The sequence below is a fragment of the Zootoca vivipara genome, chromosome 9, assembly GCF_963506605.1.
Source record: "Zootoca vivipara chromosome 9, rZooViv1.1, whole genome shotgun sequence".
NCBI classification, from domain to species: domain Eukaryota; kingdom Metazoa; phylum Chordata; class Lepidosauria; order Squamata; family Lacertidae; genus Zootoca; species Zootoca vivipara.
Window position 1 is genome coordinate 56520745 of NC_083284.1, and position 26866 is coordinate 56547610.

Below are 26866 nucleotides of genomic sequence, written 5' to 3' on the forward strand. Positions count from 1 at the left end.
TGGCTGGGGGAACCCGGCCAGATGGGCGGGGTATAAATAATAAATTATTATTATTATTATTATTATTCTCGAGTCGTCTTTGCCAGCGCCGCACTTGGGACAGTGCAGTGTCTGTCACTGGCACTGCAGAGCAAAGCCAACAAACACACATATCACCCCTCCACTTCCTCCTTCTTCATTGAATTTACAGTATATACTGCCCTATACCTGGGGAGTCTCAGTTATTGACTAAGACACACCCAACAAGACAAAACAGCTTCACTCCAATCATAATCCTCCCAGAATCAATGTATAATTTGGCTTGAGGAACGAAACGGAGCACCCATTAATAACTTGTGCTATTTCCATTATCGCCAAAGGCCAGCTGAAGGCGCCCATGCTGGACTGCAGGGAAGGGAAAGCCTGCCTGCTAATCATAGCTGCCAAGTTTTCCCTTTTCTCGCGAGGAAGCCTATTCAGCATAAGGGAATTTCCCTTAAAAAAGGGAGAACTTGGCAGCTATGCTGCTAATCCTTCCCATGGTAATTGATAGGGCTGGGAAGTGTGAAGGAGAGCAGCTGCTGAGAGGAGCCCTGACGGCTGTACCTGATAATGTCAGGTGGGCTTGATAATGTCAGCGAGGCCAAACAAGAGATGGAGTGATGAAATGCCCAATGGCTTCCACAAGCGTGAGCTGATTCATGCTAGAGCCAAATAGCATTTGCCCAGAAGTTGGAAATCTCTCACAATTGGGTTTAAGGAACACCCTCCCTTCTTTTGTATAAGAGACAGAAGTGTAATGACTTGGGAAGTGTGGGCATCTTAGGGTTAGCATTTCCAAAACACCAACTGACTGACTTTAATGGCAGTGAACGCATTCCCATTTTCTCTACATCCAAACCACTGAGCCTCTTGGGCTTGCCAATCAGAAGGTTGGCGGTTCGAATCCCTGTGATGGTGTGAGCTCCCGTTGCTGTGCCCCAGCTCCTGTCAACCAAGCAGTTTGAAAGAACCCCAGTGCAAGTACAGTGGTACCTCTACTTACGAATAACTCTACTTACGATGTTTCTACTTACAAACGGAGCTCCGTCCGCCATCTTGGATGCTGTTTAGATAGGGTTTTTTCTACTTACGAATTTTTAGATAGGATTGCTTCTACTTATGAATTTTTTCTCCCAATGCATTCCTATGGGATTCAACTTACATTTTTTTTCGACTTACGAATGTGTGTTCGGAACGCATTAAATTCGTAAGTAGAGGTACCATTGTAGATAAATAGGTACCACTGCGGTGGGAAGGTAAACAGCATTTCCATGTGCTCTGGTTTCCGTCACAGTGTCCCTGTTGTGCCAGAAGCAGTTTAGTCATGCTGGCCACATGATCTGGAAAGCTGACTGTGGACAAACACCGGCTACCTCGGCCTGAAAGTGAGATGAGCGCCGCAACTCCATAGTTGCCTTTGACTGGACTTAACCGTCCAGGGGTCCTTTACCATTACCTACCTTACTGTTGGCTAGGGAAGTGGTGTACTGTACACACAACATTAGCCACAACCCACATCTTATCCTGTATCTTTCCTGTTGCTTCTCATGAAATACTGCATTGCACAGCTCAGGACCTCAATACCTTATGGATTGCCTCTCCCCGTATGAACCAACTCGAACCCTGCACTTGTTTTCTGAGTCCCTTCTCTATGTCCCCCATCCCAGAGAAGTTTGGAGAGTGGCAACAAGAGAACGGGCCTTTTCAGTGGTGGCTCCCCGATTGTGGAGCCCTCTCTCTAGAGAACTTTCACCTGGCACTATCCCTACAGTACATGGCTTTAAGCGCTAGTCAAAAATATTCCTCTTTACCCAGGCCTATGGCTATTAAATAATCTATGGCCTATGAAAGTGTCGGGAAGTGGACTGTTATTTTGATGATTATTTTACTACAGTATTAGGCTGCCTTTCACTATGTTTTTTTTTATCATGTTTTATCATTGATGTTTAATGCTGTACAGCACTCTGGTATATTCTCATAAAAGGTGGTATATATGTTTTAATGTATTTTTAATCTCCTGTTGGAAGCTGCCCAGAGTGGCTGGGGAGACCCAGCTAGATGGACGGGGTGTAAGTAAGTAAGTAAGTAAGTAAGTAAGAGTAAACAAATAATAATAATAATAAATATTGTTGCAATATGAAAGTACAGCTGCAGATTTATCCCACAGATCTTATTGAGATGGTACGGAACAGTAGCATCTAAGCTGGCTACTACCGTGTTTCTCCGAAAATAAGACACCGTCTTATATTTATTTTTCCTCAAAAAAACACACTATGGCTTATTTTCAGGGGATGTCTTAATTTTTTCCCCTCCTTCTCCTGCCACGGCTGGCATTGCTGCTGCGCCTATCACTATGTCTTATTTTCGAGGTATGGCTTATATTCCTTGAATGCTTAAAAATCCTGCTATGGCTTATTTTATGGCTACTTCTTATTTTTGGAGAAACAGGGTAATATGTTAATTATTGAGTCGTCACTCCTAAGACACATCCAGAGAAACACCAAAATATCTTCAAATTCCGCACAGTATTGCGTACAGTTGACAGCAACTGCTTGACCTTATTTGGAGATATAGAGGGAAATGCACAAGCCCTTGGTCTGACGCTGAATTCAGCTCCCCTGCCAGACAAACACTGCCTGAATACCAATGGGCTGTTGCATATTTTAGATGAAGCCCCTGTAGCCAGTCTGTGCCACGTGTTCTTTAACACTGAAGGTCTCTGGGGCAATTTAGACAAAACAAAGGGCACATTCTACTCTCACTTTTGCAGCCTAAACCAAGTGTAACCAACTCTGCCAAAGGTCAGAGGGGAAATGTATGGAAGTTAGGATAGAATTTTGTCCTAGGAATCTGAGCAGCAGATAAATTAGTTGGCTGTAAGTCACAGTAAGCGAGCAGAGCAGTAGTTTTACAAGCAAAATGCAAGATACAGCTCCTAAAAGAAGCAAATTATTATTAATCCTGGAGAGCATCAGAGATTGTTAAATAAAAAAATTCCTTCAGCAGCACCTTAAAGACCAACTAAGTTTTTATTTTGGTATGAGCTTTCGTGCGCATGCACACTTCTTCAGATACACTGGATTGTTAACTTATTCTAAAGCCAGTTCATGCAATGTCTTGCCAGGAGTTTCGGTTTATTTTGAAGATCTGAGCCAAACCAGGCATGGGTGTGTTTATTTAACACATGCTTACTGGTTTGGCTATGAAGGGGGAGGGCATTCCCCCCCCCAGTATATGGCCCATGTTGGGGATGGGAATGAAACTCTCCTCTCTCCCCAGCCTTTTCTCCCAAATAAGGTAAGGGAGGAGCTGGGGTTTGCTCCCATCCCTACATGCTCCATTTATTGATCAAAATATATCCTTACCCTCTAAGCTGGCAAGCACATTTAGGCAAAAATGTGCACATGCAGTTAGCAGACCCTCCAAGTGTCCCCTATTTTCCAGGGACAGTCATGGATTTGCAGAAGCTGTCATGGTTTCTGATTTGATCCTGGAATGTCCCGCTTTTCCTTAGGACGTCGATATTTTCATCAGAGAAATGTTGGAGGGCATGGAGTTATCCGACCCCAGAAATATGAAATATGAAAGCAGCTCTGTTTATGAAAGTGTTTTTTAAATGTTTAATGTATTTATATGTTTTTATATACGTTGGAAACTGTCCAGAGTGGCTGGGGCAACCCAGTCAGATGGGTGGGGTATTATTATTATTATTTATTTATACCCCACCCATCTGGCTGGGTTTTCCCCGCCACTCTGGGCGGCTTCCAACAAATACCAAAATACATTAAAATACCACAGACCCGGAAACTACAACTAATCCAGAATGCGGCAGCTAGACTGGTGACTGGGAGCGGCCGCTGAGACCACATAACACCGGTCCTGAAAGACCTACATTGGCTCCCAGTACGTTTCCGAGCACAATTCAAAGTGTTGGTGCTGACCTTTAAAGCCCGAAACGGCCTCGGTCCAGTATACCTGAAGGAGCGTCTCCACCCCCATCATTCTGCCCACACACTGAGGTCCAGCTTCGAGGGCCTTCTGGCGGTTCCCTCACTACGGGAAGCCAAGTTACAGGGAACCAGGCAGAGGGCCTTCTCGGTAGTGGCACCTGCCATGTGGAACGCCCTCCCACCAGAGAAAAACAACTACCAGACTTTTGGGAGACATCTGAAGGCAGCCCTGTTTAGGGAAGCTTTTAATGTTTAATAGATTATTGTATTTTAATGTTTTGTTGGAAGCTGCCCAGAGTGGCTGGGGTATAAATAATAAATTGTTGTTGTTGTTGGCACAAAATAATAACAGCAGTTGTTAGCAGCAGCAGCAGCAGCAACAACAACAACTATTATTATTATTATTATTATTATTATTATTATTATTATTATTGAATAAGGTAAAGGTACCCCTGACCATTAGGTCCAGTCGCGGACGACTCTGGGGTTGCAGCGCTTATCTCGCTCTATAGGCTGAGGAAGCCGGAGTTTGTCTGCAGACAGCTTCCAGGTCATGTGGCCAGCATGACTAAGCCGCTTCTGGCGAACCAGAACAGCGCACGGAAATGGTGTTTACCTTCCCGCCGGAGCAGTGCCTATTTATCTACTTGCACTTTGATGTGCTTTCGAATAGCGTGTCCCTGTTTTCATTAGAGAATGTTGGAGGGTGTAGGTTAGGTCCTCCTAAGTCACTTGCTTTGTCAAAATGGTCCTTCCACCTAGATCGCCTCCACACCAGACATAGAAACCACATCCAATAAGCATTTAAATAACTTGTTTATTTGTTAACGGTGCTTAGAATGACAGTTCCCAGGATTCTTTGGGGGAAGCCTGAATGTGCTTTAAAGGTATGTTGTGGATGTGGTCTCACAAGGATGGTCTGCCTGGGGGAAGACTTCTACCCAGACATCTGGAAGGTCTGACCAGATGTCCACTGATGGATGAGGGTCCCGATTTCAGATTCTAAAAGATGGCTCACCTTGTGTTTGACGGGAGGGGGCTGAATACCTTCCCCGAATAGATGACTGATGCCACCAAAGCTTATTACCACACCAGATGTGTGTTTGGTGGAGATACATGCATAGATCCTTGAATGCTGTGCACTTGCTACGCAAGATATTTGTGCACCAGAGCCAAAATATGTAATTATTTAACCAAAAGTGGAGAGTACTCCTTTACTTATCATATAACTCTGGGATATCAATATGGCATGGTTTTCTGTTATGAGGTGGAAACAGAAACAAAGCTGTGGGGGGTGGAACGAAGAGGGGAGAGAGATTTCCTAAGAAATGTTAAGAATGTCTAAAAAAATCAGCTCTAATAAGTAGCTTTGCTCACAGAACAGTTGGGAGGCTAGTTCTTTCTGTATCCAGTTTACCCCAAATTCCCATGATCTTTATTATGTAATCTTTGGAATGGCTTCAGGCTCTGTGGACGCATAAAACATTTCACACATGAAAACAATTTTGTGCTGGAAACATTAGCAAAGACATGGGAGAATGGAGAGGTCAGGCAATGTGCAGAGGACAGACGGAAAGTAGATATGGATCTTGGGCTGAGTGTATAAATCTGCTGCAAATAAACCCTTAATCCACTTTAGATAGCTCTGCACCTATGTAAGACCCTGTTAAAACCCATCAAGAAGGCGTGGGAAGGGTAGCAAGCAGGGGCAAATAGCACAGCCACATAACAAAGGGGTGGATCCTTCCCTGTTGTAAAAAGCATCCTCAGGGGTTGATTTGCACTGGATGGGGGTGAGGAGAATCTTTAACCTGCACTGTCTGCTGTTTCCTTGTTTGGGGAAGTGCTGTAGCTTAACAGCAGAGCACATGCTTTGAATGCAAAAAGGTCCCGGGTTCAGTCCCTGGAATTGGCAGTTTGTGCTGGGAAAGACTCCTGTTTGACTCGTTGCCAGTCTGTGACAATACTGAGCGAGATAGATGGCCTAATGGTCTGACGGGGTATAATGCGTGGAGTGAAACTTTTCATAGGGGAACAGTTAGGGCCAGAGAAGCCCGCTTGTGAGGGCGATTGGTGGGGCGAATCCAATGTTGCGTGTGTGAACATCCCACTTGCCTCCCTAAGCTGGGCAGAAGTTTCATGGGCTTTGGGAATGAGGCACCAGGCCTTTGAGAGGATGCTGGAGCCATTCTTCCAGGAAGGCTTTGGGAAGGTGGGGGAAGGGTTCTTGGACCTTTCAGACCATTGTGCCTCCCTCCCTAAGCCAGGCAGAAGCTTCCCAGGCTTGGGGAAGGAGGAATCAGGCTTTAATCGACTAAACAACAACTCTGATTTAGGGAACTAGCCTAGTCCCCCTAGTCTAACTAACTGCACACCACTGGCAGCTTCCTATGTCTCTTGAAACTTCCACATGATGGTTGTTACCCTTGCAGGCTTACAGACTCGTTTCCTGCAAGGTGGGTCCAGAAAACCAGCAACTGAGGAAGTTTGGAGGAAATATTTCCTCGGAATGCAATTCGCTCCTTTCCCCATGTTCTGTGATCTTCCTCCCACTACCCATATGAAGCTGCATGATACTGAATCATGGTCCATCTAGCTCAATATTGTGCATACCAATTGACAATGGCTTTCCAGGGTTTCAGACAGGGGCCTCTCCCAGCCATACCTGGAGATCCCGGGGATTGAACCTAGGAGCTTCTGCATGCAAGGCAAGTGCTCAAACCACTGGGCTACAGCCAATGTGCATTGAGAAGATTGTTGAGGATGCTGTATACTTGGTTGAAAAACCTGCTTTTCCAAGTGACAAATGGCACAGATTCAAGATGGTTATCAAGGACTGGTAGTGTCTGAATTCCAGAAATGCCAATAAGCTGAATTTCAGAAGTGTATTCATGAGTATGTAAATGAGAGGTAAGCTGAGGTTTGCTTTGATTCTCCCCTTTTTTTGGAAAGTATAAAATTGATGGTGCAGTGACTACATCATGGGATGGCCCTATGTTACTTGCTGCTATACTTAGAAAGCTCTGATTTGTTTGTGCATTGCTCCTCTTCCTTCCTTTCCAAAGAGATTTCCTTCCCAGCAGGACTCTGCTCAGTTATAGAATAGTGTGACAAAAGTCAGGCATGGTTATCAGCAGTCCCCACAAGTGGAATGAGAATCTCTAGATTTCCTTCTCCACCTCCTCAAGATTCCTGGGTTGAGCTGATCCCAGAATTCAATCTCAGAGCTGGGGCAAGGCTGTTGTGTTCAAAACAAGTGTGCCAATAGCATACACATTCCTTTACAAGAGGGTGTGTGTGTGTCTCTCTTCATGTTTAGCATATCAGCATTTAACCTTGGGCTGCATTTGATCCATGGCCAAGAACCTGTTTGGAAATCAAGGGCTAATATAGAAATAATAAAATAGGATGAGTCTGAATCATATAAAACAGTGTTTCCCAAACTTGGGCTTCCAGCTGTTTTTGGACTACGATTCCCATCATCCCTAGCTAGCAGGACCAGTGGTCAGGAATGATGGGAACTGTAGTCTAAAAACAGCTGGAGACCCAAGTTTGGGAAACACTGATATAAAACCATGGAGTCGGAGGAAGCCTTCTAGGCAGTCCAGTCCAACCACATGCTTGATGCAGGAAAGTCAGAGCTACAAAATCCTGACAGCATCTGCTGAACCCCTTGAAATTTGTCTATGATGCTGAACAGAACTGGACACTGTACCCCATGTAACGAGTGAAGAATTGCAGAAGACAATGGAATGCTTACTAGTTTCCCATGAGGAAGTATATGCAGCCTCCCTGCCCTCCCCCAGTTAAGGGAGATGGGTTTCAAGAACTGAAGTTTGCTCTCTAGCCTACATTACATTGTGATTCACATCTCGGTTGCTAAAAGCCAAGATTCCTGCACTGTGATATACAGTATGTGGGGCTGCTCTTATAAATACTCCAAAACCAAGTTTCTTAAGGGGGAACTACATGATACACTCTGATGGGAGTCTTGCTGCCAAAAACAGCATCCATAGGTTACATTCTCCTCTGCTCTTCCAGAATGTGTAGGATCGCTTGAGCGACATCACAATTCATCATGCTATGAGTTTCCCAGCTCACCTCCTGCAGATCACTGGCTACAGTTTGTGGGGGCTGAGGAAATGCATGCAATGAAGTCATGACCCAGAATAAGTGATCTTAACATATTTGGGGAGAGAACTTGCCTCACAGATTTCTATAGCAGGCCCACATTGCACTGAATGAGTTGCTGTCATATTTCAATAAATCAGCAACTTTCATCCAAGATGCACCTTCATGGAACTTTATAACATGTATTTATACTTAAATGCAATCAACTTACAGTACTTGGTTAAGAAGTAACACCACCACCAAGTAAATTGCTGGGTTTTCCAAACTGACATTTCATCCCCACCATGCATTTTCTTATTGAATTATATGTGCTAGTGTCTGTATGGAGTAGGAAAACTGCTGTAAGGAATCTTTGAACAAACAGATTAAAGACAGGAAAAAGTAGATTAGTTTACATTCCTTCCTGTTTGTCTATTTTGTTGGCCTTTGTCTAAATACCAAGTTCCCTGGATTCTCAGTTTTGCTATTGCCTCTCAAGTATTTGGGGAAAGTAATAAAAAGAGTCAAATAATCAGCTATTTGTTTTCCTTGTTACCTATTGACAGGCCTATGATTTCTGTTGCAAATTTGTAACATCTTATCTTTCCTACTCATATCTTAATTACAAGGTTTTTCAAGGAAAGTGCAAATTTTAGCAAATACCTGCACATCATTTATGGTATACATGATGGACTTTTGCTTTTAAAGTCCTGCAGTAACAAGGATGGAGTTTATTTCATATTCTAAGTTGCATATCTATATACCACAGACTTACATTCGTTTGCTTTAGTTACTGTGGCTTCCCCATTGGTTCTTTGGAATACTGTAGAAGCTTTATGAGGGTGCCGATAATTCTCTGTTAAAGGCCCCAGGTTCCAACTCAGTAAAGAAATAACAACATTTCCAGGGTTCTTTAGAAAGATGGGATAGCTAGTAGGCCACATTAACAATGTAGTCCAGTGCAGGCATGTTTACTCAAAGCCAATCTTACTGAATTTAGTTGGAAAGCGTTCATCATGCAGACCTATCCTAAGAAATATACAGTTACTGATGCTGTGGTCTTAAACTCACTTTCTAAAGAGTAAGTACTATTAAATTGCTTGGGATTTTGTTGAGACTATGCTCAGAGATAGGTAAAAGGTAAAGGACCCCTGGACGGTTAAGTCCAGTCAAAGGCTACTATGGGGTGTGGCACTCATCTCGCTTTCAGATGAGCCGGTGTTTGTCCACAGACAGCTTTTCTATGTCATGTGGCCAGCATGACTAAACCACTTCTGACACAATGGGACACTGTGACGGAAACCAGAGCACATGGAAATGCCGTTTACCTTCCCACCGCAGCAGTACCTATTTATCTACTTGCACTGGCGTGCTTTCAAACTGCTAGGTTGGCAGGAGCTGGGACACAGCAACGGGAGCTCACCCCATCGCGGGGATTTGAACTGCCAACCTTCTGATTGGCAAGCCCAAGAGGCTCAGTGGTTTAGACCACAGCACCACCCGCATCCTTATGCTCAGACATACTTCAACAGTCACAGAAATCAATTACATGAAAGGCACTCTCATACCCGCCAACATTTATCCATTGAAAATAGGGGAGTCCAGTGCTATTTTTCTAGAATCATAGAATCATAGAGTTGGAAGAGACCACAAGGGCCATCCAGTCCAACCCCCTGCCAAGCAGGAAAAACCATCAAACCATTCCTGACAGATGGCTGCCAAGCCTCTGCTTTGTTGTTGTTTAGTCGTTTAGTCGTGTCCGACTCTTCGTGACCCCATGGACCATAGCACGCCAGGCACTCCTGTCTTGCACTGCCTCCCGCAGTTTGGTCAAACTCATGTTCGTAACTTCGAGAACACTGTCCAACCATCTCGTCCTCTGTCGTCCCCTTCTCCTAGTGCCCTCCATCTTTCCCAACATCAGGGTCTTTTCCAGGGAGTCTTCTCTTCTCATGAGGTGGCCAAAGTATTGGAGCCTCAGCTTCACGATCTGTCCTTCCAGGGAGCACTCAGGGCTGATTTCCTGAAGAATGGATAGGTTTGATCTTCTTGCAGTCCATGGGACTCTCAAGAGTCTCCTCCAGCACCATAATTCAAAAGCATCAATTCTTCGGCGATCAGCCTTCTTTATGGTCCAACTCTCACTTCCATACATCACTACTGGGAAAACCATAGCTTTAACTATACGGACCTTTGTCGGCAAGGTGATGTCTCTGCTTTTTAAGATGCTGTCTAGGTTTGTCATTGCTTTTCTCCCAAGAAGCAGGCGTCTTTTAATTTCGTGACTGCTGTCACCATCTGCAGTGATCAAGGAGCCCAAGAAAGTAAAATCTCTCACTGCCTCCATTTCTTCCCCTTCTATTTGCCAGGAGGTGATGGGACCAGTGGCCATGATCTTGGTTTTTTTGATGTTGAGCTTCAGACCATATTTTGCGCTCTCCTCTTTCACCCTCATTAAAAGGTTCTTTAATTCCTCCTCGCTTTCTGCCATCAAGGTTGTGTCATCTGCATATCTGAGGTTGTTGATATTTCTTCCGGCAATCTTAATTCCGGCTTGGGATTCATCTAGTCCAGCCTTTCGCATGATGAATTCTGCATATAAGTTAAATAAGCAGGGAGACAATATACAACCTTGTCGTACTCCTTTCCCAATTTTGAACCAATCAGTTGTTCCATATCCAGTTCTAACTGTAGCATCTTGTCCCACATAGAGATTTCTCAGGAGACAGATGAGGTGATCAGGCACTCCCATTTCTTTAAGAACTTGCCATAGTTTGCTGTGGTCGACACAGTCAAAGGCTTTTGCATAGTCAATGAAGCAGAAGTAGACGTTTTTCTGGAACTCTCTAGCTTTCTCCATAATCCAGCGCATGTTTGCTATTTGGTCTCTGGTTCCTCTGCCCTTTCGAAATCCAGCTTGCACTTCTGGGAGTTCTCGGTCCACATACTGCCTAAGCCTGCCTTGTAGAATTTTAAGCATAACCTTGCTAGCGTGTGAAATGAGCGCAATTGTGCGGTAGTTGCAGCATTCTTTGGCACTGCCCTTCTTTGGAATTGGGATGTAGACTGATCTTCTCCAATCCTCTGGCCATTGCTGAGTTTTCCAAACTTGCTGGCATATTGGGTGTAGCACCTTAACAGCATCATCTTTTAAAATTTTAAATAGTTCAGATGGAATATCATCACTTCCACTGGCCTTGTTATTAGCAGTGCTTTCTAAGGCCCATTTGACTTCACTCTCCAAGATGTCTGGCTCAAGGTCAGCAACCACACTACCTGAGGTGTACGAGACCTCCATATCTTTCTGGTATAATTCCTCTGTGTATTCTTGCCACCTCTTCTTGATGTCTTCTGCTTCTGTTAGGTCCTTACCACTTTTGTCCTTGATTATGGTAATCTTTGTACGAAATGTTCCTTTCATATCTCCAATTTTCTTGAACAGATCTCTGGTTTTCCCCATTCTATTGTTTTCCTCTATTTCTTTGCATTGCTCATTTAAGAAGACCCTCTTGTCTCTCCTTGCTGTTTTTTGGAAATCTGCATTCAGTTTCCTGTATCTTTCCCTATCTCCCTTGCATTTTGCTTGCCTCCTCTCCTCCGCTATTTGTAAGGCCTCGTTGGACAGCCATTTTGCTTTCTTGCATTTCCTTTTCCTTGGGATGGTTTTCGTTGCTGCCTCCTGTATAATGTTACGAGCCTCCATCCATAGTTCTTCAGGCACTCTGTCCACCAAATCTAAATCCTTAAACCTGTTCCTCACTTCCACTGTGTATTCATAAGGGATTTGATTCAGATTGTATCTTACTGGCCCAGTGGTTTTTCCTACTTTCTTCAGTTTAAGCTGGAATTTTGCTATAAGAAGCTGATGATCTGAGTTACAGTCAGCTCCAGGTCTTGTTTTTGCTGACTGTATAGAGCTTCTCCATCTTTGGCTGCAGAGAATATAATCAATCTGATTTCGATGTTGTCCATTTGGTGATATCCATGTGTAGAGTCGTCTCTTGTGTTGTTGGAATAGAGTGTTTGTGATGACCAGCTTGTTCTCTTGACAGAACTCTATTAGCCTTTGCCCTGCTTCATTTTGAACTCCAAGGCCAAACTTGCCAGTTGTTCCTTTTATCTCTTGATTCCCTACTTTAGCATTCCAGTCCCCTGTAATGAGAAGAACATCCTTCTTTGGTGTCATTTCTAGAAGGTGTTGTAGGTCTTCATAGAATTGGTCAATTTCACTTTCTTCAGCACCGGTAGTTGGTGCATAAACTTGGATTACTGTGATGTTAAAAGGTCTGCCTTGGATTCGTATCGAGATCATTCTGTCATTTTTGAGATTGCATCCCATTACAGCTTTTGCCACTCTTTTGTTGACTATGAGGGCCACTCCATTTCTGCTACAGGATTCTTGCCCACAGTAGTAGATATGATAGTCATCCGAACTGAATTCGCCCATTCCCTTCCATTTTAGTTCACTGATGCCCAGGATGTCGATATTTATTCTTGTCATCTCATTTTTGACCACATCCAGCTTACCTCCACTCATGGTTCTTACATTCCAGGTTCCTATGCAATATTTTTCTTTACAGCATCGGACTTTCCTTTCGCTTAAGCCTCTGCTTAAAGACCTCCAAAGAAGGAGACTCCAAAGAAGGAAAAAGAGATGCCAAAATGTATCATGAACACCTTTCTCTTTCTTTTAGACTGGCAACAGCACCTGGCTGAGAGGTGCCAGAACTGAGTTCCAGTGAGTTCTGGTGGGGAAAAAAAGCCCTGGGTATGTCCTATTCCATACCCTCCAATATTTCTCTGATGAAAATAGGGATGTCCTAAGGAAAAGCAGGACATTCCAGGATCAAAGCAGAATGGATTCTGTAAATCCAGGACTGTCCCTGGAAAATAGGGAAACTTGGAGGGTCTGCACTCTCCTATAGCAAACACTTCAAGTAGCCCATATCCATCTAGGTCCATGTGATGGTCTCACACCCAGAATCTGAACGTGGGAATTCTCATCATATAGCTCCCCACCACCACATGCACACATGAGATTGCATTCCTTGCCTGAAAGCCTGTAGCTGAAAACAGAGCACTATCCTTGCATTGCGGGGGCATGAAGTACTAACTAGAACAGATAAAAGAAGCCTCCAGACATAAAACAGGATTTTCACCTCACCTTCTACCACTGCCCCCGCCCGCCCCGCCTCACCTCCAACCAAAGACTTACTTTCTATTCAGATGCTGCACTCCCTCTGCAAGTATGGAAGGAATCTCCTTGGCATGTGATGTTGCTCATGAAAACAGCATGTAAAGCATGTGGCAATTCTACTAGCTCAATAGCCAAATAAGCCAGCTCTGAAAGTCAGGAGATACTTCAAGAAATGATGTTTCCACCGTAATGCTGTACACTTAAATGAAGGCCCTTCTCTGCTGCCTGAAATTAAATTTCTCGTTTAACTGAATGATGTCTCCCTTCTCAGAAGTTTATTTAAAGCCTTTATAGCTCTCAAGTTCACTAATTCTGGACACTATTTATCCCTTCTCCCACAAGGCACAATTCTGGCACCTCACACGTTTCCTGAGATCCGCCTAATTAGGTGCCTTACAGTAACTACTTGAGTTTATTTCAAGCTACAAACCCCTGAGATGCAGGGTGTTTCCCGCCAACAACACAAATGCCATACTTTGTTGTTAATGCAATCTGCTTGCCAGTCTGATTCATTGCTAATTGCATGCATGTATTCTGCACAAAATGTATTGCTGGCTTTAGAAGAGATAGCTGCATTGTGGAAGACTGCACCAGCTGTTTGTGAAAGAAAAAAATATTGCACTCAGAGGCAAGCCACGTGTGACTTGCTCCTTAGTTCATGCTAATAACATAAAGAGATAGTACCTCTCTTTGAACTGGAAATTGCTACAGACAAGCCCCCCCCCCCAGTTTGTGTAGTCAAACCCTCCTCCTAACTATGCGCTTGAAACAATTCTGGGTGATGCACATTCCCAAAATTGTATACCATGATCACAGAAGTAGCAAGTGTACATTCTGGGCTGAATCTGTGTGCAACTTCTGATGTATCGCCATGGAATCTAGCAGACAAGACGGATCACATGGAGAACGTAAGTGGTCTATCTATATATACAAATACTTCAGGCCACATATCTAAAAATTATTAACTGGCTACACTTAAATACACAGTTTTCAAGCACAAGTGCCAAGGCAGAAGAGCTGTTTCTGCTGAGAGAATTTAACCCAGCTGCTTGATACTGAACCTCAGTGGTTGCAAGATCACATTTTGCTATGACAGCCCAATAAAACAGAAAGAAATGTGCCTCCCACCACCCACCAGGCCACCATTGCAAGCTAATTTAGTCAAACAGCCCAAACACACACAAAACGGTGACCTCTATAATTCTTGAACAGTTCACAAGGTCTTAGTGAAAACCTGGCATTGGCTGCTAGGATCAGAAACTACTGGTTTCAATTTCCAAATGGTCTGTTTGAAGATGGATTATAACATAGGATGCCTTGTGAGCAAAAAATTCAAAACCCACAATCAGGCAATACCTTTATCAGGAGCAACCGAAATGCCGCAAAACCGTGTGCCAGCTTTTGAGAAATAGTTTGCAAAGCTTTTTGAGTTCCCCACAACTCTTAATCTGGCTAGATGTTAAGCAGGGTAGGGAAGAGAGAGAGGGAAAACAAACATAGAAGAGGTTTGATGTAGAAGCCACCAAGTCTGCATATAATAACCACAGTCTTAAAATGGAGTATAGGTAGAGATCACAAATCTGAGTCACATCGACACCATATATTTGGGGAAAGCATGGCTTCCCTCAAAGAATCTCTGGCATGGCATGCAAGTGGGGGTGAAATGGTTGGTGAGGGAAGCATAGCAAAAGGAAGGAAGACTGAGAAGATGGGGATGGTGATGAGGAATATATCACAAGACAAGGGTGTCCTTTGGCAAGGAAAGCACACAAGAACCTGCTGGATCAGGCCAATGGCCCAAACAGTCCCAGCACTCTGTTCTCACACTGGAAAACCAGATGCCTATGAGAAGCCAGCAAGCAGCCCTCTCCTCACTGGTATTCAAAGGCTCACAACCTCTGACAGAACACTGCTTTGCCTTCTATGAATTAGTGTTGGTGGCCAGGGCCTCTGCCACCCCCCGCCGCCCCGTTTTCCATCGCGACGGCCGGGCTCAGCGCGCAGCATGGCCACCGAGGGCGCTGCTCTGCGGCGGAGCGGGCGGCCGGCCGGCAGGAGCAGCTGCGTGGCGCCCCCCTGGCGGGCCGGCGCTGTGGTGCCCTGCGCCACCCAGCCTGGCCATAGAGCCGGCACTGTTGGTGGCCATCACCAGCTCTTGTGGTAGCAAATTCCATAGTTTAACTATGTGCTGTGTGAAGAAGTAGAAGAAGGTATCTTGCTTTCGATCTTCCCAACTGTTAGCAAACGAGGTTGACAGAATGTAAAGAATGGCAAGATTGTTTGGGGCCAGGTGCCTCTTTGAATGAGATTTGCAACCAGTTTGGAATGGGATTTGAAACCAGTTTTTAAAAGGGGCAAAACATCGAAGAATTGTTTTCCAGATGCATGTACTGCATATTAAATTTAAGTTAGTCACCAACAATCATATGCTCCCCCCTGAACTGCTTTCTTTCTCCCAATTGGCTCAGTGATTGATGCTTTATTTGCTCCTTTAAGCAATTATGTCCTATGCTGCTGCTGCTGCTGTGTTATTTACATTCCTTCCTACACAACCTCAAGATGATAAAATCCATGTTTGCAGCAGCTGTTGCCAAACCAGAATTCCCTGATATGAATGAAACACCAAGCAGCACACGAATGAAATGAGATTGAATGGACTCTTGCTACAGGTATGGCTAGAATACATGTCAAAATCTGCCAAAGTGAAGGCCACAGTATTAGTGGTGGTCAATTTTTTGTAAGGCAGCCCAAGAAAATCATGACCATCCCACAGTGAAATCCAACAAGCCCCTTTGCTACTAATGATCCCTCTACCTACCTACCTACCTACCTATTTATTTACACACACCAGAGATGGGTAGAAAGCACATTCAGTGAACCATGGGCCAATTTCAATGCTTGCTGCTATTGGCACAATGTATGCCTATCGATCCAGCATGACCTTTCAAGCGTTTAAGCAAGACTGCATACTTAGGATCACTTTACCTTAACTTAAAAGAGATCTTGAGTGCCACTTTTGCTTTGTAAATTTTAAAACCCATTGATGGACCTGGGGGGATTCTAGAAGAAAAAGGGGACCACACAAGACAGAAACACAATCACCTCTGCTTTACATCTTAAGAGTCAGGGAAGTAGGGAGTGCAAAGCAACATTTTATCAGCAAGTTGCTCAATACAGTAGACTGCTTCATGTTCTATGTCAGAACGGCCCCCTGCAACTGCATAAGGTGGTAAAACACATGAAGCAGAGATTAACTACTGGAAAGCGAATAAGTTCATAAAAACAAATGTCCAATTTTTGTTCTATTATCACACGGCACAAATAGATATTAGAGTACCTGATATGCAGAGAAAACTATTACTATGTTTCCCCCTCTTTTCTTCTTTACATATCATTCCCTCCAGGAGTAACTTGAAAGCTGCTGTCCTACTAAGCCTTATGCAACTGTTCTCACATTTTGTACCTTAAGAAAATCTGCTTTCCTTCCTATTTGTGTGTGTGCCAAGAATATTGCTCGAAGCTTGTTTCTTTAATAAACCAATTTATCTTTTCAAATTACTTATCCCTTTCTTCCACAAAGCATGTATAATAATAAAAACCCACTATATACACACGTCAATCCAAGTAAGAGAGAGAAAAATATGTTAGTAATTTACACTGCTGCAGTATAAATATGAATAAGAGTGCAATTCAGAGCCAGTCAATGGGAATTTTGCCAAACGCTTTAATTTTGGGTGCTGATTGTACCCTAAAGCTGCAGATTGCGGCAGAATTAAGCAAATGGATGAGAAAAAAAATATGAATGTTTGAGCCAGGCCTTGCTTTTGTAAGAGCAAATCCTTTGATTGACTTAAGTGGAGGTTAGCTAGCTAGATCAGCTATTGCATGGAATCAAACAAAAACATCGTCCTTATGTAACAGAAAACAGAAAACATCATATCCTTGGCTCAATATGTACTGACATATTCAGTCAGCTGCTAATAGGCTAGCAGGATCCTAGCTCTTTAGGAGGCTAAGACATTTGGAGCTTCAGTTTGTAAAACTTTGGATAATTGGGTTTTAAAGTCCCAGGGCAAGAATAATAAATGAGATGTAAAAGCACATTCCGGGCTGCTTCTCAGATTGTTTGAAAGGGACAGAGGAAAATGATGGAAGCACACCTAGCCTAATGATTAGCACAAAGTAACACTTGTTTATTGGAGGAGAGGCATTTATATTTCCAGGGCTTTTGATCCATCCCATTCATACTTTTTTCTCCTAAATGGGTAGTTTGGTGTCTTGTAGTTCTGTTGCAGAACTGCAAGATGTCCTGCTCTGAGAGCCTGTCGCAGGTGAGCATCTAAAGGCAGAACTAAACATTAGAACAGATACAGGGGCTGCCACTGAAAGCAGCGGCTTTGCATCCTGCCCTTTTCCTTTCCCTGGCAATGTTTTATGATACAAAGCACAGGATATGACATCATTACTGTCAGGGATGAGCCAGAGGTTTCAAGTTTCCCAGAGGGAGGGGGAGATGTAGGGGTGGAAGGAGGAGGAGGTGTGCCCGAGGGGGATGAGGAGGAGAGAGTTATTGAAGTCAGTCTGGAGGAACAGGCGTGTAGAGAAGAGGAGGGGCGAGAGAGTCTGCCATCTTCTGGTTTGCTGGCAGGGCAAACGCAGACCTCAGCAGAGATCTGAACTGAGCGACTCTGATGAATGATCATTATGTGCTAATGACCGCTTGTCAATACTGTAAATAAAGACTATAAAAACGCCAGGAGGCTCTCGTGGTGATTGTGTGAACGTCAGCCCTGCCAATTACCTTGTTGCAGCATGATGACATCACACCACACATTAGCATCCTTAGCTGTTGAGAGCAGCGGTGAACTGTGTGTGTGGTTGTGCTTGTGTGTCAGAGGCATATGTTTGTGTGCATATGATGTGTAAAGTGAAAAGAGTGTGCTTTAGCCACACTAAGTTTGGGGTATGTGTATTCCTATCACTTCCCTAGAGAGAATGCTGTCTTTGGAAAAGAGGGGGAGATCCCCCATCCTGTTTTAAACAACTGCATTTTTTTTTGAAGTGCATCCAAGTGCATGCAGAACTTATGATTACAGAAAAAGGTCAAAATTCACACGGCTCTCTCAACTAATTCCCCCCCCCCCCCCGCTTCCAATGGCTCAAAATTTATACAGGATGGAATGAAAGGAGGGTTCCACTCCTTCCTCAGTCCCTCTAGCTATATGTTCCTCCCATTATCCCATGTTTCATTGTCCCTGACTGCCTTCTCCAGACTTTTATTTCCTCCTGGCAACTACCCATCAAAATCACTTGGTCCATTTCCATCATGCTTGGCCCTTAAAACATGACATAAATGATGCATTGCGTTGGAAATGGACCAGCTGGCTAGTATGCATGCAAAATTATTGGGGGGGGGAACCAGCTTAAGTAGATTGATTTCAGCAAGTTTACTTCAAGTGCAACCTAGTTGAATGTTACCCGTTGTTTGTTTACATGTTACATTATATGACATGCTTACAATCTGTACTTTGACTGGGTGGTGGTGGAAGAAAACAAAAAAGAGAGCGGGTGGTAAGGAATCAATGGAAACAAGCTGTTACTGTCATGATCCACAAAGACACCTACCACTAGGTTCCTGGTTCCCAGGCAAGCAGGAGGGCAGGGTGGAGTGGGAGTCAGCACCTTGGAGAGAGTTCAAGGTGAAGGATCAATGTAGTGCTGCTGAAGCTGAGTCCAAACACCCAAGTGATCTCACCAAGGTCCTGGGATAACTGCCTGGGGTTTATAGCTGGGCTAGGTAGTCATTTACTGGTGGCCCCACCCCTTGAGTGCTACCTCATAGCCAGTGGAAAGGCTGATGACTTCTTCTGCAACTGCTGGCTCCTTGTGTATAATGAGGCTTCCAGCCGTGCAGATAACTCTTCCGGGCTCTCTTGATCCCTTGAGCATCCTGTGGCTCAGCCACTGGAGTCTAGCAGTCCCTGGAGATGCAGAAGGGATGGACCAGGGAGTAGATGCACCTCCTCCTCAGAGCTGCAGTTCCTTGAGGATGCTGCCTCCAAAGTCTGGGGCCTAGTTTGGAGCCATGGCATTTAGGTGTACTTAGGCCTTATTTCTTTGGGGAATGGCAACTGAAGGGTTCAGGCAAATCAGTCTGATGAGCTGAGATGGGAAGGAAATGGTGCACCGCTCTAGGTGCTTTAGGAGGGGATTCCAGATGTAGGATGTAGTAAGGGAGAGGAGGAAAGCAATCATTCTTCATTTGGAGCTGAGATCATAAATTGCTCTTGAAAAGCATCTCATAATTCTTCGTAAGAATGAATATCCTCCACGCATAAGGGTAGCAAGCTGTGTAACAATGGTTAGAATGCCATCTATTCATACTCTCGTATTTCCTAGGCTTCCTGTTGTCTGGGTAGCTTGATGTACAGTGTTCAATTGTGCACAGAATTGGCCAAATATACAGCTTCTTTAAAAAAATTGAAACTAGCAATCCAGAAAGAAAATTCTCCTTATCTTAGAACTGACCTTCCCACAGGCTGCATATCCTGTAGCAGAACTGAAAATGTGCATGATAACAGGGAAGTCCAGCTACTTTTGGGTGGGCGCCAAACACTAATTTCATTTCCCACTCCCTTCCAATAACACTCATGTGCAAAAGAAGTTGGACGCGGCAAACAAAACATTGAAACGGCGCTGCTTAGAAACATCAATAAGTCATAACATCTGGAAGGCATCATGCAACTAGTGACGTCAGGAGGTTGTCAGATGTTTGCTGTTTTGTAGTGGTTTGTAATATTTGTTGAACAAGGGCTTTTACTAAGTTGATGTGTGAAGCATTTTAACACTTTCTCTTCAAGAAAGACTGGGAGATGTAACAACAACAAAAAGAGAGACTGTCTTGGTGGGTGATGATATATTTTATATTGGCAAACATGTGTTCCCAAAGTCAAGTTTGCCAAGAAAAAACAAACTTAGAAATACAGAGTGAAGATTTAGGGGGGACTCAGCAGTGGGGAGGAAGGGATGCTTCATGCATCTGCTGGTTCTTCCCTACATTCCACCTTCTAATTCCACAGAAATTCACAAGACAGTTTCCAAAAAACAAAAGATACAGAAGGCTAATGATGCCCCCCACCCGGCATGACTGCCTTCCAAAGGAAGTCAAACCTGGGTAAATGTTGTGTCCCTGTAATTACTCTCAGACTTACTCTTAGGTACATCTACATCATCATCATCATCATCACCATCGTAATAATAATAATAATAATAATAATAATAATAATAATAATATATTATTATTATTATTATTATTATTTATACCCTGCCCATCTGGCTGGGTTTCCCCAGCCACTCTGGGAGGCTCCCAACAGATTAAAATCAGAATAAAACATCAGATATTTAAAACACCCCTAAACAGGGCTGCCTTCAGATGTCTTCTAAAAGTCAGATAGTTGTTTATTTCCTTGACATCTGATGGGAGGGCGTTCCACAAGGCGGGTGCCACCACCGAGAAGGCCCTCTGCCTGGTTCCCTGTAACCTCACTTCTCGCAGTGAGGGAACCGCCAGAAGGCCCTCGGAGCTGGACCTCAGTGTCTGGGCTGAACGATGGGGGTGGAGACGCTCCTTTGGGTATACTGGGCTGAGGTATTGGTACGAAACAGCTTGGCAGAAGCTTTATGAGAAAAGTGGGTGCTGAGAAAAAAATTGAAGAAATGCTCAGCAGATCCTCAACAAACACATTTAAAAATGTATGGAGATGGACTAAGCATGGTTGGACGTCTCTTGTAAGGCTTGGAACCTTAAAACTGGCTGTTCTGCACTGTTTTCAATATATTTTTAAAAGTTGTTATATGATTGTGTCTAATTGTTGTCTCTTTTATTATAAGCTGTCTTGGGCATTTTTTTTTGGATATATGCATTCTATAAAGAAACACGCTGCTTACTGTATTTCTTGTGGTAGAACAGTGATGTCCTTCTCTTCTAAGCAATTGTTCATGCTTAAATCTATTAGCCAACTCTGTTATTCAAACACATAGTACATTCCTAGCACTGGCAAGGTTCCACGTCTTGCTCTTTGTAAAACTATGATTTGCCAATCGAAACGTCTTCTAGTGTTCATGCAGCACTGTGTACCTAAAGCATAACCGGTTATCTTCTCTCCCATCAGGAATGCTCCTTCTTTAACTGAACCGTGGAACAAACTGATTTTCACAAAGGGGTGGCCTCCAATATCCCTTTCAAACATTACAATCTGTATCCCTGCATAAAATGTAGCATTTGCAGTCTGTAGTCATATAAGGGATGGAGGCCAAGGACAGAGGTACCATGAATTCTTCCTTTAACAAATGTATACATGGGCATGGTATCCTTGTTATAATTGCTTGTTATGAATTCTCTACCTGCCATCAGGTTCCCCAAGCAGAAAAATTACATTGGGAGTGGACTTAAAACGTAATGTGCAGAAATATAGACTATGTCTGCAAAAACTGTGGTCCCTCATGCCCAACACAACCCCTTAAATATGTACTGTGGCCTCCTAAGTGCTCAACACACACACACTGCTCCAAAAACAGGACACTTCTCAAGCAGGTCATCATACCTGGCTGGAAGGCTGTGTTTTACTTGGTAGGTGTAATGTTGCACAGGCCAGATATACATTCCCAGAAGAGGGACAACTGGGCACTGCCCCAGGGCAAAAACAGACCCTGATGCTATGCCATTACTGACACTGCCAGAATAAACTTTTCAAATCAGGGTGTGATTAATGTGTTGTGTATACCTGATGTCATTCGCCAATGAAATTAATTAGCATGGTTGACTATGGACAGTGGTGCATTCTGGCTCTTGTGGGTTTCCTGCATAAATAAATTTGATGACATGCGTTAAATATGGTATTATAATAACTGTGTTTCCTGCCTCCCAATGCAAACATAGTTTCAAAGGGGTCATTTGTTCCTTCTATCCAGAATTCTAGGAACTAATGAACAGCACAATTCTATGAATACCTACTCAGAGATAAGTGTCCACAGAACTGCATGCAAGACTAAGTTCATATATGGTTCATGATGGATGTGCAGAATTTAGAGTGCAGTCCTATACAGGTTTCGGAAGTAAATCTCGTTACATTCTATAGGACTTAATCCCAGATTATCAGGTATAGGATTGCAACTTTTTCTTGCACTGGCTTCTTGACACAACATAATGGATTGTTTTCTTGTGTTCTTGAAATAGAAAGCTTTGCTTTTGGACAACTATAGCTTATAGTGGTCTGGTTTGACAAATTACAATAAACCACAGCTTAAAAACACACTACGGTTTAATGCAGGGGTCACCAACCTTTGTGGGTCCATGGGCAAACTGGCCAGCCAGGGAAGTGCGTGACCACCACACATACACCACAAGCAAATACACATTACTGGTACATCCTGTTTTTTGGGCTAGAAAAGAATGCTTCCTTCAAACCTAATTTCCCTGTGGGTGTCACAAAAGGCTGCTGAATGTGCCCGTGCACATTTCTGATTTAATAATGACCGCTGCTCAAAGGTGTCCATGGAACTAATGGGAGTTGGATCCACTTAGAATAAGGGTGGCTAATCTGTGGCCCACCAGATAATGTGGAACTCCAGGGCCCTTCAGTCCCAGCCAGAATGGTCAATGGTCAAATTTTATGGAAACTGTAGTTCAGCCTGGGGAGACCCCTGGAGAGCTGTGACCAGTCGGTGTCAAAAATACAGAGCAAGATGGCTGGCTGGTCTGACTTAGGCGGCTCCCTATGTTTTCATTTCTCCCCCACTACTGCTGCTGTCATGCCATGGTTGGAAGACGACAGATTCCAGCTTGTTGCATTGTCCAGACCTGGGGCTGTGGTTTGCTTGTTTCCAACAAACCATGAGTGGCAACCAAGATTTGTCCTTGGCTTACAGCTCATGGTTTGGTTGGGGGAAACAAACTACTGGTGTGACTCTGCTTTGTTTTGCTTGTGGTGCAACTGCAAGAAGAGTAAGGGAGGAGTGCCATGAAATCTTTTAAGCGTCACGCACCAGCTCGCTACTCGTTTGCATTAAACCATCATTTGCTTTAAACTATGGTTTAATGTGATGTGTGAATTGGGTCACTGTGTTACATTTCTTACATTACAAGTGTTTAAAAAAATACTAACAGAAAATGACCAATATCTGTCCATCTAACCATTCTCCTTTCAGCCAACCTTTAGCCATTTATGCTAGATACTCATTAATAGCGTCCGTGCTAAAGCAACAGCACTGCTGGTTGCATCGCTGTGTAGCTGCTAGTAGAAACGTCACATATCAGCCTTCAATTTAGAAGGGCAAGGGTTCTGAAAAAGAAAACATTCCAAGAGCCGAAGATAAACAGCACGAGACTCGCACCGCAACCTCTGCAAGAGAAAAATGTGAAGAGGTGTTGGAAAGTTCTGAAGAGTGACAGAGGGAATCTGACAAGTTTTTAAATTTCTAGTTGGTTCTGAAGATTCTCATTAAAGCTTGAGATCAGCCTCCTTGATAGACAAGCTCCCCACTCCTCCTAGCCGCTGCCCTGTATGAAGGTACTGCCCAAGCCTCACCAAGCTTTTCATGCCCCCCCCCCAAGCACATTGGCCCCTTCTATGAGATTTCAATCTCCAGTCAAGCCAGCCTCTTCTTCATTCACGGCAGCTAAACCTCTATAATGGGTAAATGCTCTTGAAAATATCTGGTGGTTATTATACAGGTGAGAAGATGTTTGGACCTAGAAACAGCTTGACTCTCTAACTCAGGTGTGGGGAACCTGTGGTTCTCCAGATGTTGCTGCACTCCAATTATCCCTGACCATTGCCCATGTTGGCTGGGGCTGTTTGGAGTCTTCAGGAAGGTCACAGGCTCCTCACCCTTACTCTAGCTCAGGCATGCCAAACCTGCGGCCCTCCAGATGTTTTGGACTACAATTCCCATCTTCCCCAACCACTGGTCCTGCTAGCTAGGGATCATGGGAGTTGTAGGCCAAAACATCTGGAGGGCCACAGGTTTGACATGCCTGCTCTAGCTGCAGGTTGGGTAGCAATGGCCAGTTCAGCATCTCTCCCTCTCCCTCTGTGTATGTTTGTGTGTGCTTGAAAGCTGGAGACGCCTGCAAAAATATCAGTTGCACCTGCTCTTAGTGACATACATATATAAATGCCATATATGCTGTTGGTGTACATTAAAGGTAAAGGGCCCACTGACTGTTAGGTCCAGTCGCGGACGACTCCGGGGTTGCGGCGCTCATCTCGCTTTACTGGCCAAGGGAGCCGGCGTTTGTCTGCAGTCAGCTTCCAGGTCATGTGGACAGCATGACTAAGCCACTTCTGGCAAACCAGAGCAGTGCACGGAAACGCTGTTTACCTTCCCGCTGTATTTATCTACTTGCACTTTGATGTTCTTTCGAACTGCTAGGTTGGCAGGAGCAGGGACCGAGCAACAGGAGCTCACCCCATCATGGGGATTCGAACCGCCGTCCTTCTGATCAGCAAGCCCTAGGCTCTGTGGTTTAGACCACATCGCCACCCACGTTGGTGTACATTACTACTACTAATTTTAAAATATGGTTTCAGCTGAAAGAACATGGATACGGACTCTTCTCCTCTCATCAGTTCTGTATTACCACAGAGTCGCCATGACATCTTTGCTTCTGATAAGATGCTGGCACATTTATTGCTGGATGTTTTCTTGTTATCATACAACACACTTTAGCCTAAACATATATTTCTTACAGCGTGAAAGTATTTGCCGTAGTTTTGTGGTGAATCCTGCCTTAGTACTGTACTCTTCTCAAAACAGTCGCAAGGTAATAAGAGCTTTTGATTTCTGTGTTGGCAGCTGCCTATAAAAAGTTCTCCAAATAAAGCTCTTACAGGAATACTACAACCACTATTTAGAAGTTTTCTATACTTCTATGCATGGCGAAGGCCATGGAGATGTAACACCAAGCACTAATACAAAAGTCAACTGGAGCGTATAGCATGACTTGCATTTACAATCTGTAATCATTTTACCATTATCAAATCTTTTGCTAATCTTTTTACAGCCTTTATTGTTTGCAGCCACAAGAGGCAGCGATTGCCACCAACCTGCATGGCTTTAAAAGAGAATTAGACAAATTCATGAAGGATAAAGCTATCAATAGCTACTAACCCTGATGATGAAGTTCTACCTCCAGGGTCTGAGCCGGTATGCTTCTGAATACCATTGGAGGGGAGAGTGTGCTTGCAGTTAGGTGTTGCTCACATGCTTCCTTTAGGCATCTGGTTGGACACCATGAGAACAGGCCAGCAGGCTCTTCTTACTGTACATTCTGTGCTCTTCTTTATTGTTAAGAGCACACTTAGTTCAAGGAGAAACAACCTGTTTACCACAACTGGCATACTGGGAAAGTGTCAGCTGAAGGTTGCTTTGCACCTGATGTTGCAATCATGCTTGCCACAGCTACTCAAGTCTTTGCAAAAATAAACAGATAAGAGCGAGGTAGAGATATGAATCTCCATAACAAACACTGGGCATGCATCAGAGCCAATCATGGTTCATTGACACGCACACTTTTTGCACATTCCCAAATATTTGGAGATGTTCGTTTCTCTTTCACAGATGTAGCTGCGCCAAACAAGATGGCTGTTAAGTGGCTCTGTACAGTTTTGTACAGGGGAGTGTTGCTGTGGGAGGAGGTACTTAATCCTTTCATTTGCATCATTTTCCTGATCTAAATCACCCTCCTCCCAAAGCTGCTATGGTGCCTGTATGCTTTTCCTTGTGTGACAATTAGCAGCTTCAAGCAGGCACAGCCAAACTTGGCACTCCAGCTATTTTGGGACTACAACTCCCATCATCCCTAGCTAACAGGACCAGTGGTCAGGGAGGATGGGAGTGGCCGGGGGAACCCGGCCAGATGGGCGGGGTATAAATAATAAAATATTATTATTATTATAATAGTCCCAAAACAGCTGGAGGGCCAAAGTTTGGGGATGCCTGATGTAAGCATTGTCAGTGATGCAAAATTGAGAAGGTTCATTTGGCGGTGCCACATTTTGGCCTGACTTCATGAAAGGCAAGAGGGGGGGAGATATTTAGATTGGGGAAATGGTGTGTATGAAGAGCTAAGGACCTCGTCCTCCAACGCTATTCCCCAGCTCTGCTTCCTCAGTGTCTTCTTTAAGCCCCACCCCCACCATCAATATCTCAGATCTCCCAGCATTTCATTTACTTTGGACTTGAGTATGCAAGCTACTAAGAACTTCTTTTCTCTAATGTATTTTTTGGAATAAACTCGTAAACTTGGAAAGTGATGTGGGAAACAGCCATTATAATTTAAAGGATTATACCTAGAAGTGTTTCATTTGAATGAAGCAAAGGGCACGTGTCTTTCTCGGCCCATACTGAAAGATGCACACAAGTTGTTGCTGTTTTTTAAAAGAGTGATCCTCTGGATCAAATGTGAGTTGTAGTCAAAAGGAAGATCTTGAACAAAGACAATGTTTTCTTGGCCTCCCTCCATAGCAAATGGTTTATAACTCCCAGGTCGAGCCAGTGTGAGATAGTAGCGGTCAGCGTCTTAGTC

The 26866-nt window shown here is 43.9% G+C and overlaps 1 protein-coding gene across 7 annotated transcripts in view; it reads right to left on the minus strand.

Annotated features, from left to right (window-relative positions):
• DLC1 (DLC1 Rho GTPase activating protein) overlaps positions 1-26866 on the minus strand; it is a 296053-nt gene that overhangs the window by 124377 nt on the left and 144810 nt on the right. The gene's annotated exons all lie outside the window — the stretch shown is intronic.